This window comes from Anomaloglossus baeobatrachus, chromosome 5, assembly GCF_048569485.1.
Source record: "Anomaloglossus baeobatrachus isolate aAnoBae1 chromosome 5, aAnoBae1.hap1, whole genome shotgun sequence".
NCBI classification, from domain to species: domain Eukaryota; kingdom Metazoa; phylum Chordata; class Amphibia; order Anura; family Aromobatidae; genus Anomaloglossus; species Anomaloglossus baeobatrachus.
In genome coordinates, this window is record NC_134357.1 from 474,392,346 (window position 1) to 474,406,517 (window position 14,172).

At 45.5% G+C, this 14,172-nt stretch overlaps 1 pseudogene; it reads left to right on the forward strand.

The window, feature by feature from the left end:
- The first annotated feature begins 665 nt into the window (after nucleotides 1–665).
- Nucleotides 666–842, forward strand: LOC142313448 (U2 spliceosomal RNA; annotated as a pseudogene).
- Nucleotides 843–14,172: the final 13,330 nt, after the last annotated feature.

Sequence of the window (14,172 nt, forward strand, 5' to 3'; positions counted from 1 at the left end):
CATTAAGAAGGAGGAAACCCAGCGTTTGGTGATGTCCATGGGTTCCAGACTTAAGGCAGTGATCGCCTCCAAAGGATTCGCAACAAAATATTGAAACTAAAAGTTTTTTTTTGGGTTTGGTTTATTTTTCCAATTACTTTTGACCTCCTAAAATGTGGAGTGTTTGTAAAGAAATGTGTACAATTCCTACAATTTCTATCAGATATTTTTGTTCAAACCTTCAAATTAAACGTTACAATCTGCACTTGAATTCTGTTGTAGAGATTTCATTTCAAATCCAATGTGGTGGCATGCAGAGCCCAACTCGCGAAAATTGTGTCACTGTCCAAATATTTCTGGACCTAACTGTATATAGGAATGAGAGTTTTGAAGTGAGAGATTGTGTCAGGATGGTTTTGGACAAATTGTATTTCTGCTATAAATGGGATGGTGAAAGAGGTATGGATGCTGAGGGTGAATGGAAATTTCTGAAATGGAAGCACTGGGTGTAATGGTTTTTACTTTTCTGCTTTTGGTTACTGATTTACGGCTATGGGTGTGTTATACACATTTTTATCACTCTTTTGAAATAAAATGGCCATGAGGATGAGTTTACGTTGCATACGGATAAGTTGTGAAACCACTCAGAGGTGACACTTCTGATTCTGGATGATTACGCAACCTAAATGGTTTTTAAAAAAAAAAAAAATCAGTTCTTATCAGTTTAATATCTGATACGTCCCCTATCTGGGGGTTATATATTAAATGGATTTTTAGAACAGGGATATGGAAGAAGAGCTTGATCTGTCCACTCCACGCATTGACCTGGTATTGCAGTACCTCCAGGTAGCAGAATTGAATTTAAATGATTGACTAATTAATTTATTGAAAACAAGCAGGCTAATTTGCTCAATTTGGCTAATTACTGTAACTTTTTAGAATTTTCCCTTCTTTTTTTTCTTTCAGTTTTTCCCGCTTTGGTCGAAAGCTGCGCCAAAGAGCAAACCCTTGACTGAACTTGGCGAACTCTGTTTGCTTCGGTGCAGTATCCTGCAAAAGGAGAGGTCATGATAGGGATTTAGCTTATGAGCCCAATTGGGGACAGCCACGGATGACTAATGTATTGCACAGAGCTGCGATTCATGATAATGTAACAAAAGCAATGTATAATAACAATGGGCATTATAATATTAACAATACTATTAATTATTAATAATAAAAATAATTTGTAATAGCAAAACACAAGTTTCCTTTAAGTTTTGTTTAATAAATTTTTGTTTGTTTAACTTTGTTTTTCCTTTGGACAGTCAGTAGAAAGAGACCGAACACTGGCATGTCACAATGCAGCCAGAACGTCAGAAGAATGTTCGCGTGTCACAATGCAGCCACCCCTTCTGGTGTGTCACAATACTTGATGACCTCACAATAAGGCCTCTGCCTATACAGCCAGCTGAGCAGGAGTAATTGGTCAGTGGTTGGCGGAGTGTGCGATGGAAAGGAGGGGAGGCTGAGAGAGGGTGGAATGGCTTGCTGGGGTTACGGATGGAGAGGGTGGAATGGCTTGCTGGGGTTACGGATGGAGAGGGTGGAATGGCTTGCTAGGGTTACGGATGGAGAGGGTGGAATGGCTTGCTAGGGTTACGGATGGAGAGGGTGACTGTGAAGGAAAGGCAAGCAGTCAGTCTATGTTTGTGACATGAATTGGAAAGAGCGAAAGGAGGAAGAGGGATGGGCTTTTCCAAAAGGAGGAGTTAGTTAGATTCATGGCAGTGGGCGGCAGCTGAAAAAAGCACAAGAGGTCTTGTTTTTGCTCTGCAAAACAGCCTTTTTAATGTCTTTGTTAGGTGACAAGATGTTTTCTAAAGTCATGGGTTTGTCTCCATTTCCCTAAGATGTGGCCAGCATAGGCCAAGGTGTAACGCAAAGTTGAAACCATTTTGGGTTATCGCTTCTCGGCCTTTTAGCTAAGATCCAGTGAGGGAAATCTTGCTGGGTCTGGGCTGTGGGTCTTTCCATGGAAGGCGACTTCCGTGCTGAAGGTTGCGATCGTATGCCCTGGGAATTTTTCTAGGAATGGCTACAGTGAAGAATACTGTTCGTCTAACTGTAGCGGCGGCGAACTCGTCTTTGCAATTAGGACACATTGTGGAGAACGACGTCATGGACCTGGGTGGCACTGAACTGGACAAGGTCTTTTGCATGCAAGAATTTCCATCCTCCAGTACAATATTTTTTTTATCATGAGGAAGACTGCCTTAATTTCTATAAAGACCTGTAGAGGCACCACAACCACCAGCATGAGGTACATTTCTGATAAGTCTTTGTTTTCTGCTGTTGAGAGACCCCTCACTGTCTATATGTTTAACCCACTTATTGAGCCCACCATGATTAAGGCCTTTTTGCAAGGTACTTTTCCTCTGTGAAGAGTGGCATTGCACAGAAAAAATTTTTTGTTTTCAATGCCAATATAAAGTTTTGGGTTCCCTTTAGACTTGACCTATAGGGTGTTGGCGGGATTATGAACCCCCCGGCTAAAATTTTAATCGGCGGTAATAGAGGGTTTCTCCACTAAGCTGGACAACCATCTTTTTGCCGCAGTTTTTTCTGGTATGGACATGTAAAGGACATGTAAAGGAGAATTGCCAGCAGTGGGTTACCTGCAGAAACTGTAAGAAAACAGGGCATGATGCTTCCACTTGCCCATTAACCCATGTGTGACTTCTATGGGGATGCGGATCACACATGCAAGTCCTGCCCGACCCTTAATGATCAGTATGTTCTTGAGAGGGAGCATTTTGACAAAAGACTGGCTAGGTTTAATATCAGTGCTAATATCCAAACTGTGAAAGTTGGTGAAATTGTACAGCCTGTATGAAAGTTGGTGAAACTGCTTGAATTGTACAGACTTTATTGCTTGCTTCAGAGGTGAATTCCCATTCTCCACCTCCTCCTACAATTGGTGAAAGTGTGTCAGTTGTGGAGAGTAGTACTGTGCAGGTGGTTACTAATGACGTGCGGGTGGTTACTAATGACGTGCGGGTGGTTACTAATGAGGTGCAGGTGCCATGATTGGAACCTAATTCTACACCTGTGGTATGCAAAGTAGCTGAGACTCCTGAATCTGCTTAGGGGAATGCTGGGAACAGCACTGGCTTCCCACAGCTGAGCAGCCCTGAGATGGAGACCAATACTGCTGAATTGTCAGCACCTGAGCAGATTAACATGTCCTCATCTGAGGAGGAAGGTGCTTGTAAGAGTAAATACTCACCTGCTGAGCTTGTTGCCTGCTTCCGTATAGTGGTCTCTCAGAAAAGAGACAGAAGACCAGTGAAAAGGTTGAAAATGGATAAAATTGGTATTTTTTCCACATACAGTCATATGAAAAAGTTTGGGCACCCCTATTAATGTTTACCTTTTTTCTTTATAACAATTTGGATTTTTGCAACAGCTATTTCAGTTTGATATATCTAATAATTGATGGACTCAGTAATATTTCTGGATTGAAATGAGGTTTGTTGTACTAACAGAAAATGTGCAATCCGCATTTAAACAAAATTTGACCGGTGCAAATGTATGGGCACTCTTATCAATTTCTTGATTTGAACACTGGTAACTACTTTTTGCTGACTTACTAAAGCACTAAATTGGTTTTGTAACCTCATTGCGCTTTGAACTTCATAGGCAGGTGTATCCAATCATGAGAAAAGGTATTTAAGGTGGCCACTTGCAAGTTGCTCTCCTATTTGAATCTCTTATGAAGAGTGGCATCATGGGCTCCTCAAAACAACTCTCAAATGATCTGAAAACAAAGATTATTCAACATATTTGTTCAGGGGAAGGATACAAAAAGTTGCCTCAGAGATTTAAACTGTCAGTTTCCACTGTGAGGAACATAGTAAGGAAATGGAAGAACACAGGTACAGTTCTTGTTAAGCCCAGAAGTGTCAGGCCAAGAAAAATATCAGAAAGTCAGAGAAGAAGAATTGTGAGAACAGTCAAGGACAATCCACAGACCACCTCCAAAGACCTGCAGCATCATCTTGCTGCAGATGGTGTCAATGTGCATCGGTCAACAATAGAGCGCACTTTGCACAAGGAGAAGCTGCATGGGAGAGTGATGCGAAAGAAGCCGTTTCTGCAAGCACACCACAAACAGAGTCGCCTGAGGTATGCAGAAGCACATTTGGACAAGCCAGTTACATTTTGGAAGAAGGTCCTGTGGACTGATGAAACAAAGATTGAGTTGTTTGGTCATACAAAAAGGCGTTATGCATGGAGGCAAAAAAACACGGCATTCCAAGAAAAGCACTTGCTACCCACAGTAAAATTTGGTGGAGGTTCTATCATGCTTTGGGGCTGTGTGGCCAATGCCGGCACCAGGAATCTTGTTAAAGTTGAGGGTCGAATGGATTAAACTCAGTATCAGCAGATTCTTGACAATAATGTGCAAGAATCAGTGACGAAGTTGAAGTTACGCAGGGGATGGATATTTCAGCAAGACAATGATCCAAAACACCGCTCCAAATCTACTCAGGCATTCATGCAGAGGAACAATTACAATGTTCTGGAATGGCCATCCCAGTCCCCAGACCTGAATATCATTGAACATCTGTGGGATGATTTGAAGCGTGCTGTCCATGCTCGGCGACCATCAAACTTAACTTAACTGGAATTGTTTTGTAAACAGGAATGGTCAAATATACCTTCATCCAGGATCTAGGAACTCATTAAAAGCTACAAGAAGCAGGGCGTGGCCTGGACATGGAGGGATAAAGAAGCCTGGGTAATCTGCTCCTGCCCTGACCTAGGGATACACTGCAACAGCGTCTCTTTTACCTGGCCTCAGACAGCGAATGGGCAAGAAGAAGAGGAAAGGAAGCTCCCAGCCCACATCTAATCCATCGGGGACCCCTGCTCGCGATATACGGAGCTACATGCTGAACCCGGCTCAGGAGGCTCCTGGGCGCAAGATGGCTGACTCAGCAATGCTCACTAGAAGCGGCCGGTCACTAAGTGCTGCGGTAGCGGCGGCCGCTGAAGATTTACCAGCTGCAAGCGGCATGGAGGGGCAGGCGGCAGAGATCTGCAGCGACTGGGAACAGACGCAGGTTAGTGGGGAACAGGCCAGCGCGGCTCCCGCGGTGGGAGCGCAAGATGGTGCTGCCCCCACGTACACTGGTGGTACAGCAGGAGCGACCGCAGACTACACCCAGGAGGCATCCCCCTGTGCAGGACCAGGAGGACAGAACAATGACAGCGGGAGGCCCTCAGCGGGCAGAATTCCCTCTTACCTCCCTTCCAGTGGGAGTCTGCACATTATCTCAGGCCTGGAGGTCTGGCTAATGGAGGGGAGAGGAGCGGTGTCGCCCGGCCACGAAACTGCAGCAGGTTTGGAGATGAGCGTTCCCTCTGTGCCCCTGGGAGCTGCTGGGACTGTGTCATATGTGGGGAGCTCCCCTACAGGATCACATGCCACAACAAGATTAGATATCGCTGCACAAACTGCTGAGATTACTAACATCAGTAAGGAGGAGGGTTTCCCAGCACACCAGTCCATGCACCAGATGTGGAGGGTGCTGGAGGGCCTTAGCTCCCATATTAGAAATATCCCAACGAAAGCTGACATGGAGTCATATATAGACAGATTGGAAAGCTCATACAGATCAGAGCTCTCAGGTCTAGGAGGGGAAATCAGCAGGAAGCCCCTGTAGATCGTGGCTGAAATGTGTAATTGAGATGAAAAGAAAAAGCTGATACTCAATTTTGTTTGAGAGCTATGGTTTAATTTCTCCTGTAGTAGTTTAAAATGCACAACGAGGAAAAAAAGTATTAACAATTGTTTTTGTGTTGCATTGTTGAAGTGTGCTGGAGGCGGCCCCCTCTTTGGAGGCAATGGCCTGGATCGTGGCCCCTTTGGGGACGTTCAGCTCCGTCTGAGGGGCTGGCTCGTCCCTGTGGGGCCCACGCTCATGGCCGCAGTGTTGGTTGGGAGTGTGGGCAGAATGTGAAATTGTAAAATTATGTTGAAAGACATAAGTTGCTCAGGTGGTGCATGCTGGGTCGGGGGGAGTTCCCCTCCGTGTTCAGTCCGCCTCTTTTCTGGTGCTGCACTTGGCAGGCCAATGAGCAGCTATATAAAAATCCCGCCCCAATCAGTCGTCTGGTTAGACGACAACTTCAGCCCTTCTGCGGTGCTGAAGTACTTTCATATATAATCTTTTTCTAATCCCTTTTTTTTTTCTTCTCTCTTTGCAGTTGTCTATACCTTCCTCTTTACCTGTTTTTTTTTCATTTCTCATTTTTCTTCGCTTTTCCTCTTCCCATTCTCCCCCCCACCCCTTTTAGCCACTTATCCTACTTCCCTCCCTTTTACAGTTTGTGGTCCGAGACCCGGGTGTGGAGTCATGGTGGAACTAAAATTCGGCTCTTTGAATGTTAAAGGGTTCAACACCCCCCAAAAACGGGCACAAATCTTATACGATATGCAAAAACAGAGGGTACACATTCTTCTTCAAGAAACTCATTTTAAAGTCGGCTGTATCCCCAACATGACAAACCGTTACTACTCGACCTGGTATCACAGCGCTAACACAGAATCCAGGTCCAGGGGGGTGTCACTGGCCCTTCACAAATCTTTAGCACATTCCATGATAGACGTAAAGTTAGATCCGGAAGGCAGATATGCCATAATTAAGTTGCGTATTGCGAATACAGTGTTCACAGTAGCAGGGTGGTACGCACCCAACGTAGGACAGTCAAGGGCAGGGCGAAGCTTCCTTCGGGTGTTGGCGGAATTCTCGGAGGGGGTGGTAATCTTGGGAGGGGATTTTACCTTCCTTTGAACCCATCAGTGGATACCTCGTCGGGCAGAAGTGTGATCCCCCTGTCCCACTTAAGGTCATTTAAGCAGGAGATGCACCAGTCACAATTGGTAGACGTGTGGCGGATATTAAATCCATCTGGAAGGGACTATACCTTCTACTCAAACCCACACGATTCATATAGTCGTATTGATTTCTTTTTGATAAGTCAGCATGCTCTCACTTGGAGCCCAGTTGCCGAGATCGGTAGCGTGGTTTGGTCGGATCACACGCCCATTTTTCTAACTATTTCTCCTCCTAACGGCCAGACGCGCGAGTGGACATGGAAACTCAATGTAACCTCTTGAAGGATACGGTGTGCGTGAATGACATCAAGGAATCGATTGGGGTTTTTATGGAGACACATGCGGCGGACCTCACTTCCCTACCCCTTCAGTGGGAAGCATTTAAGTGCGTGATTAGGGGGGTCCTGATAAAACATGGGGCATGCATTAAGAGAATGAAGAGTTCACAAATTAAGGAATTACTTGACACGATACATAGGCTGGAATCTGCATATAAAAGACACAGATCGGCGGGGGTCCTGGCAGAAGACCTTAGGTCACTTCTTAACGAGAAATACCTCAGATACCGAAATCACTACAAACGTTTTCTACACCAACACTCAGACAAGTGCGGCAAGCCCCTGTCGCGCCTTCTTCATCCCCGTAATAATACGTTGTTTATCTCACCCTAACAGCGGCGGGGCGGTTCGGACACGAGTAACCCGGTGGAGATTTTGGAGGAAATGCGGACATTTTATTCAGACCTCTATAACATTAGGGGCCGCTTAGCAGACATGGGGCCGAGTAATTTGTCAGAGCGAATTGATGGATATGTGGCAGAAACTGCGTCCAGGCCGCTGGGGAATGAGGAGGTCTCTCAACTGGAAGAGCAGTTTACAGAAGAGGAGATTGGTGTGGTGATCAAAAATACTCCAGCCGGTAAGAGCCCTGGCCCAGATGGGTTTTCCCCAGCATTTTATAAGGCATTTAGAGAATTAATAACACCATTTCTCACAAAGGTTTTTAATGCAGTTTCTGACACATCCCCATTTGCAGCACAGTCCCTGGATGCTTATATTACAGTAATACCAAAACCAGGGAAAGATCCATCTATGGTTTCTAATTATAGGCCGATTTCTTTATTAAACGTGGACGTGAAGTTGTTCTCCAAAACACTGGCTAATAGATTGGCTCCCCTGCTTCCTGCAATTATTAATTCAGACCAAGTCGGCTTTGTACAGGGCAGAGAGGCCCGAGATAATGTAAATAAGACATTATTACTTATGGCAAATGCAATCTCCTCCTCCACATCTATGGGCCTTCTGTCGGTGGACGCCGAGAAGGCCTTCGACAGTGTACACTGGGATTTCCTTCGCGCGGCATTGAAAAAGATTGGCCTGGGCCCCCGCTTTCTACAAAAGATATTGGCATTGTATACGTGTCCCTCGGCATGGATCAAGGCCAATGGAGCGTTGTCCCGGCCCATCACTATAAGGAATGGTACGAGACAAGGGTGCCCTCTCTCCCCGTTGTTATACGTGGTAGTGATGGAGCATCTGGCCAATGACATAAGGAGGAATTATTATTAATTTTTATAGCGCCATTTATTCCATGGCACTTTACAGTGAAAGAGGGTATACGTAGAACAATCATTAACAGTACAAAACAGACTGGTATAGGAGGAGAGAGGACCCTGCCCGAAAGGGCTCACAGTCTATAGGGAATGGGTGATGGTACAATAGGTAAGGACAGAGCTGGTTGCGCAGTGGTGTACTGGACTGAGGGTTATTGTAGGTTGTAGGCTTGTTGGAAGAGGTGGGTCTTGAGTTTCCTCTTGAAGCTTTCCACGGTAGGGGAGAGTCTGATATGCTGTGGTAGAGCGTTCCAGAGTATGGGGGAGGCACGGAAGAAATCTTGTACGTGATTGTGGGAAGAGGAGATAAGAGAGGAGTAGAGAAGGAGATCTTGTGAGGATCTGAGGTTGCGTGCGGGTAGGTACCGGGAGACTAGGTCACAGATGTAAGGAGGAGACAGGTTGTGCATGGCTTTGTATGGTTAATGTTTTGAACTGGAGTCGTTGGGCGATGGGAAGCCAGTGAAGGGATTGGCAGAGTGGCGAGGCTGGGGAATAGCGAGGGGAAAGGTGGATTAAGCGGGCCGCAGAGTTTAGGATAGATTGGAGGGGTGCAAGAGTCCCTGTATACACGGTCTACAAGTGGAAGGCAGGATATACAAGACCTCCCTATACGCTGACGACTTATTGATTTATATCTCCCAGCCTCACATTACTCTGCCCTCCTTGTTGACGGAGTTTGAGAAATTTGGAGATCTGAGCAACTTTAAAGTAAATTATTCAAAAACGGAAGCTCTGAATGTTACCATGCAGCCTTCTGAGGTGTCATTAGCTAAACAAAACTTCTCGTTTCGGTGGCAACCCAAAGCAATCACATATTTAGGTATACAACTGCCTGCTGATCTCACACTTCTGTATTCTCTGAATTATCAGACCCTGTTGACACGAACACTTAAAGACCTACTATCATACCATAAAAAACCTATTTCGTAGTTCGGACGCATCAACTCATTCAAAATGGACGTGCTACCGCGGTTCCTGTATGTCTTTCAGGAGGTTCCTATTTTGCCACCGGCGAGTTTGTTTTGCACACTTAAATCGGCATTAATCAAATTCGTATGAGGCCACTCTAGGGCGAGAGTAAGATATCAGATCTTAACCAGACCCATTGGTAGGGGAGGGGCTGGAGCTGGATTGCCAGATCTTCGTAGATACCATCAGGCCGCCCTCTTGTTGCGTATGTTCGACTGGCAGTTTTCGGCTACACATAAAAAATGGGTCGTGTTGGAACAGGGAAGAGCGCCGGTGCCCACGAAGTATCTGCCATGGCTGGAGTCACGTGAGGGGGTGAAGTCACCTGCAGCTGACTTTCTAATCAAGGCCACGCTTAAAGTGTCGGATCGGGTGAGGCAGAGGGGCTCCTTGACAGGCCCCCTGCTTCTGCTCACTTTGATTTTTTCCAACCCGGAATTTTCCCTGGGAATTACACGTTCCTCCTTTCTGCGCTGGAAGATGATTTTAGGGTATATCATGCTTTGAAAGGGAAGGATATCATGCCTTTTGAGGATATGCAGGGCCTGGACCCCCCGCGCCTGTTGTCATGGATTGAGTATCGACAACTATACTCCTTTGTTAGTAATCGACTGAGACACTGGAAACACGTACCTGACATTTCTCCGACCCTGTTTGAGGGTTTGTTTTTGCAAAAATCCCCTCCATCTCATTTAATTTCAGTCATTTACAAATTACTGAGTCAGGCGGCCCCGGATACAGACATAGACCCAAATTTCATAGCTAACTGGGAGACAGAACTGGGCACTTCTTTTACTGAGGAGGATAAGCAGAAAGCTTACCTGTTTACCCATAAGATGTCTACAGCTGGTTATGCAAAAGAAAAGAACTACAAAATTCTATCCAGATGGTATCAATATCCAGTAAAGCTACATAAGATCTTCCCCTCTGTATCAGAGTTTTGTTGGCGATGTGGGGGGGCCTCCGGGACGATGCTGCATATTTGGTGGGAGTGTTTGCTGATCAGGCCCTTTTGGTTGGAGGTGTTTCAGATATACACCAAAATTACTGGAAAATCGGTGACACCATCACCACAAATCTCGTTGCTGTCCATGCTGCCTGGCTCTATTAAAACACAAAAGGGAGATCTGCTTAGATTTTGTCTAACAGCAGCCCGCTCAGTGATCCCTAGGCACTGGCGGACGACGATACTTCCATCATTGCAAGAGTGGCAACAGGAAATGGCCTCCATATGTTATATGGAGGACTTGTCCAGAGGCAACAGGGGACAGTGAGAAATTTTTAAAAAATTTGGCAGCCCTGGATCCTTTTCAAAGATACTAAAGCGTTTCGAGCACTGTTCGGCCCTTGAGCGGATAGCAATCTCACTCATAGTTCCTATCTTAGCCCGCCACACCTGGGAGCACCGCGGCCTTTCTCCCCCGTAAACCTTCCCTTCCCTTTCCTTACCTCACTCACTATCACTGCTTTTCTGCTACTCAGTTCCTTTCTTTTCTTCTCTTGGCTATCTATTATTTATATTTTAGGATGCCTTGCATTATAGTTGGAGTGTCACTCGTTTGCCCAATATATGGGAGCTACATGCCAGATTGATGTTGTAGACTCCTTTTTCCCCTCACTGGTTTAAAATCTTGCCTCTAATGGAGAGAGAGAGTTAATGTGGATCGATTAATGGGTGAGGGTGGAGACGGAGAGTAGTTACATAAATTACATAAAGCAGGGCTTTACAAGTCTACCATATTATTAGCTTGGGTTTTTTTTTGTTTTTTTCTTAGAGAAAATTGTATTCTTCACTGAATTGACTAGTTAAACTCGTTTGGAATAAGATTGTTCTTGTAAAATTGGTCTGTAAGATCTAACTCTCTTCCTTCTTATTTTCTGTACTACTTGTTTTTCTAATAAAGAAAGATTATACATAAAAGCTACAAGAAGCGACTAGAGGCTGTTAATTTTTGCAAAAGGAGGATCTACAAAATATTAATGTCACTTTTATGTTGAGGTGCCCATACTTTTGCAGCGGTCAAATTTTGTTTAAATGCGGATTGCACATTTTCTGTTAGTACAATAAACCTCATTTCAATCCAGAAATATTATTCAGTCCATCAGTTATTAGATATATTAAACTGAAATAGCTGTTGCAAAAACCCAAATTGTTATAAAGAAAAAAGGTTAACATTAATAGGGGTGCCCAAACTTTTTAATATGACTGTATACTTTGATCTTTAATGTATCAAAGAATCTGTTGACTGATTCCAGGTTTCAGGACTACATTTGACAACCTGAAATTTGAGTTGGAACTATTAACAGGCAGGGGGCTGTCCAGTAATCTGGTCTCCACTCTCTTGCAGAGCAGAAAACCAGTTACCAATAAAAGCTATGGTAGAGTCTGGAGAAAGTTTCTCTCCTTGACGGGGGAGAAGCCAGGTGGGAAGATCCCTCTAGGTTCCATCCTTGAGTTTTTGCAGAAAGGGCTGGAATTAGTCTTGGCAGTCAATACAAGTGCTGGTATCGGCCTTAGGGACCCTGTATAACTATGATCTAGTGAGACATGATTGGGTCAAGAGATTTTTTTCAAGTTTTATCAAAAAGCTACTTCTGCCTTGTGCCTAAGTGTTCCTTCCTTGGATTTGAACTTAATGCTGGATTCCCTTACAGGACCCCCCTTTGAGCCCCTTGTGCAATCCTTCATAAAAAAAAACTCACTCTAAAGAGTCTTATTAGTAGCTGTAACCTCAGCAACCAGAAGGGATAGCGACTTACAAGCCCTATCGTCCAATCCTTCATACACCCAAATTTCAGATGATAAGGTAATTTTTTAATTTTAAGAACAGATCCAGTGTATTTACCTAAGGTAGCCAAGGCTTTCCATAGATCCCAGGATATAGTTCTGCCTTCCTTTTGCGCCATCCCCAAAAATCAGGACGAGGAAAGGCTCTATACTCTGGATGTTAAAAATTCGCTAATCCAGTATTTTAAGGTTACTAGACCATGGAGGAAGTCAGGCACTATTTATTTACTTCCAGGGGGCTAAAAAAGGCCTTGTAGCCGCCTTTAAGGGTACGATAGGTAGATGGATTAAGGAAGCGAGTATTGTAGTCTATGTAGCCTGGGACGTTACAGTACCAAAAGGCATTTCAGCTCATACCACCAGGGCGGTGGAGACTTCCTGGGCTAAGAAGGCGGAGGTGCCCATGGATCAAATATGGAAGGCTGCAACTTGGTCTTCTCTTTTCACATTTTTTTAGATACTATAGGTTGGATTTGTCTTCCACAATGTATTTAGCATTTGACTTGCAGGTGCCAGGATTGGAATCTAATTCAGCACTTGTGATATGCAAAGTAGCTAAGACTCCTGAATCTGTGCAAGGGAATGCTGGGAACAGCACTGGCTTCCTATAACTGGACCGCCCTGAGATGGCATATAATATACTAGGGGAGGCATATAATAATTATCATCAAATATTTAAGGTGCTAACTTTCTTATTAACAACATCATAGAGAAAAGGGATACTCATTCTAAATCGGATTTTAACTCATCTTTAAGTAAAGTTCCATTACGTGAAAACAAAAGTGGCACACACAAGGAGGCAAACAGTTACAAAACAAGGAAAATTCTGCAAAAAATATAAGCCATCCTCAAATAACAATACACAAGAAAAAAAGAGAAACTTCAGAACAAGACTGGAACATTAAAGGCTACCTACTAAAGACCTATTTCTTCAGCGCTCTATTGGGAGACCCAGACGATTGGGGTATAGCTACTGCCCTCCGGAGGCCACACAAAGCACTACACCAAAAGTGCAAGGCCCCTCCCCTTCTGGCTATACCCCCCCGTGGTATCACGGGTACTCCAGTTTTAGCTTTGTGTGCGAAGGAGGTCAGACATTCCATGCATAGCTCCACAGATTTTAGTCAGCAGTAGCTGCTGACTATGTCGGATGGAAGAAAAGAGGGCCCATATAGGGCCCCCAGCATGCTCCCTTCTCACCCCTGGATGGTGTTGTAAGGTTGAGGTACCTATTGCTGGTACAGGGCTGGAGCCTCACATGCTGTTTTCCTTCCACATCCCCTTGGGGGCTCTGTGGAAGTGGGATCCTGCCGGCCTCAAAGCTCTGACGCCGGGCTCCATCCACAGACCCATAGCACCTGGTGGATGCCGAGCAGGAGTACCATCAGGGACCGGGCCCTGCATCATACAGGTACTCTGTGTCCCCGGCAGGCACAGACACACTCCGGGCTGGCTGGGTGTTGTAGTGCGCCGGGGACCGTACACTGAGCTGGTGTTCCTACAGTTATCTGGGGGACTTTGTGTTCTGGGAACGCAGCGCCGACCCTCACTGGACCGGGCGGCGCTGCTGTGACTTGTGGTGCGCCGGCGATACGCCGACCGCGCTTTTACGGCGGCGGCGTTTATAACTCTAGTCCCCGGCTTTTGGGCCTAGGACGCCGGCAGCTCCGATCGTTCCCGCCCCCACCCTGTCAATCAGGGTAGGGGAGAGACGCTGTTTCACGGCAGCGACGAGGGCTGGAGCCTGATTTACATGCTCCAGCCCTCTCACTAGGCACAGAGGGAAGCAGGCTTCCCGCTCTTGGTCAGGAACGCCCAGGGCCCGCCCCCCTTCCTCTCTCAGGACGCCGGCAGCCATTACATGCATGTCTGGCTGGAGGAAGGACGCAAGGCTCTGGGAGACCTAGACTGAGGGGCTTTGGGAGACCACACACC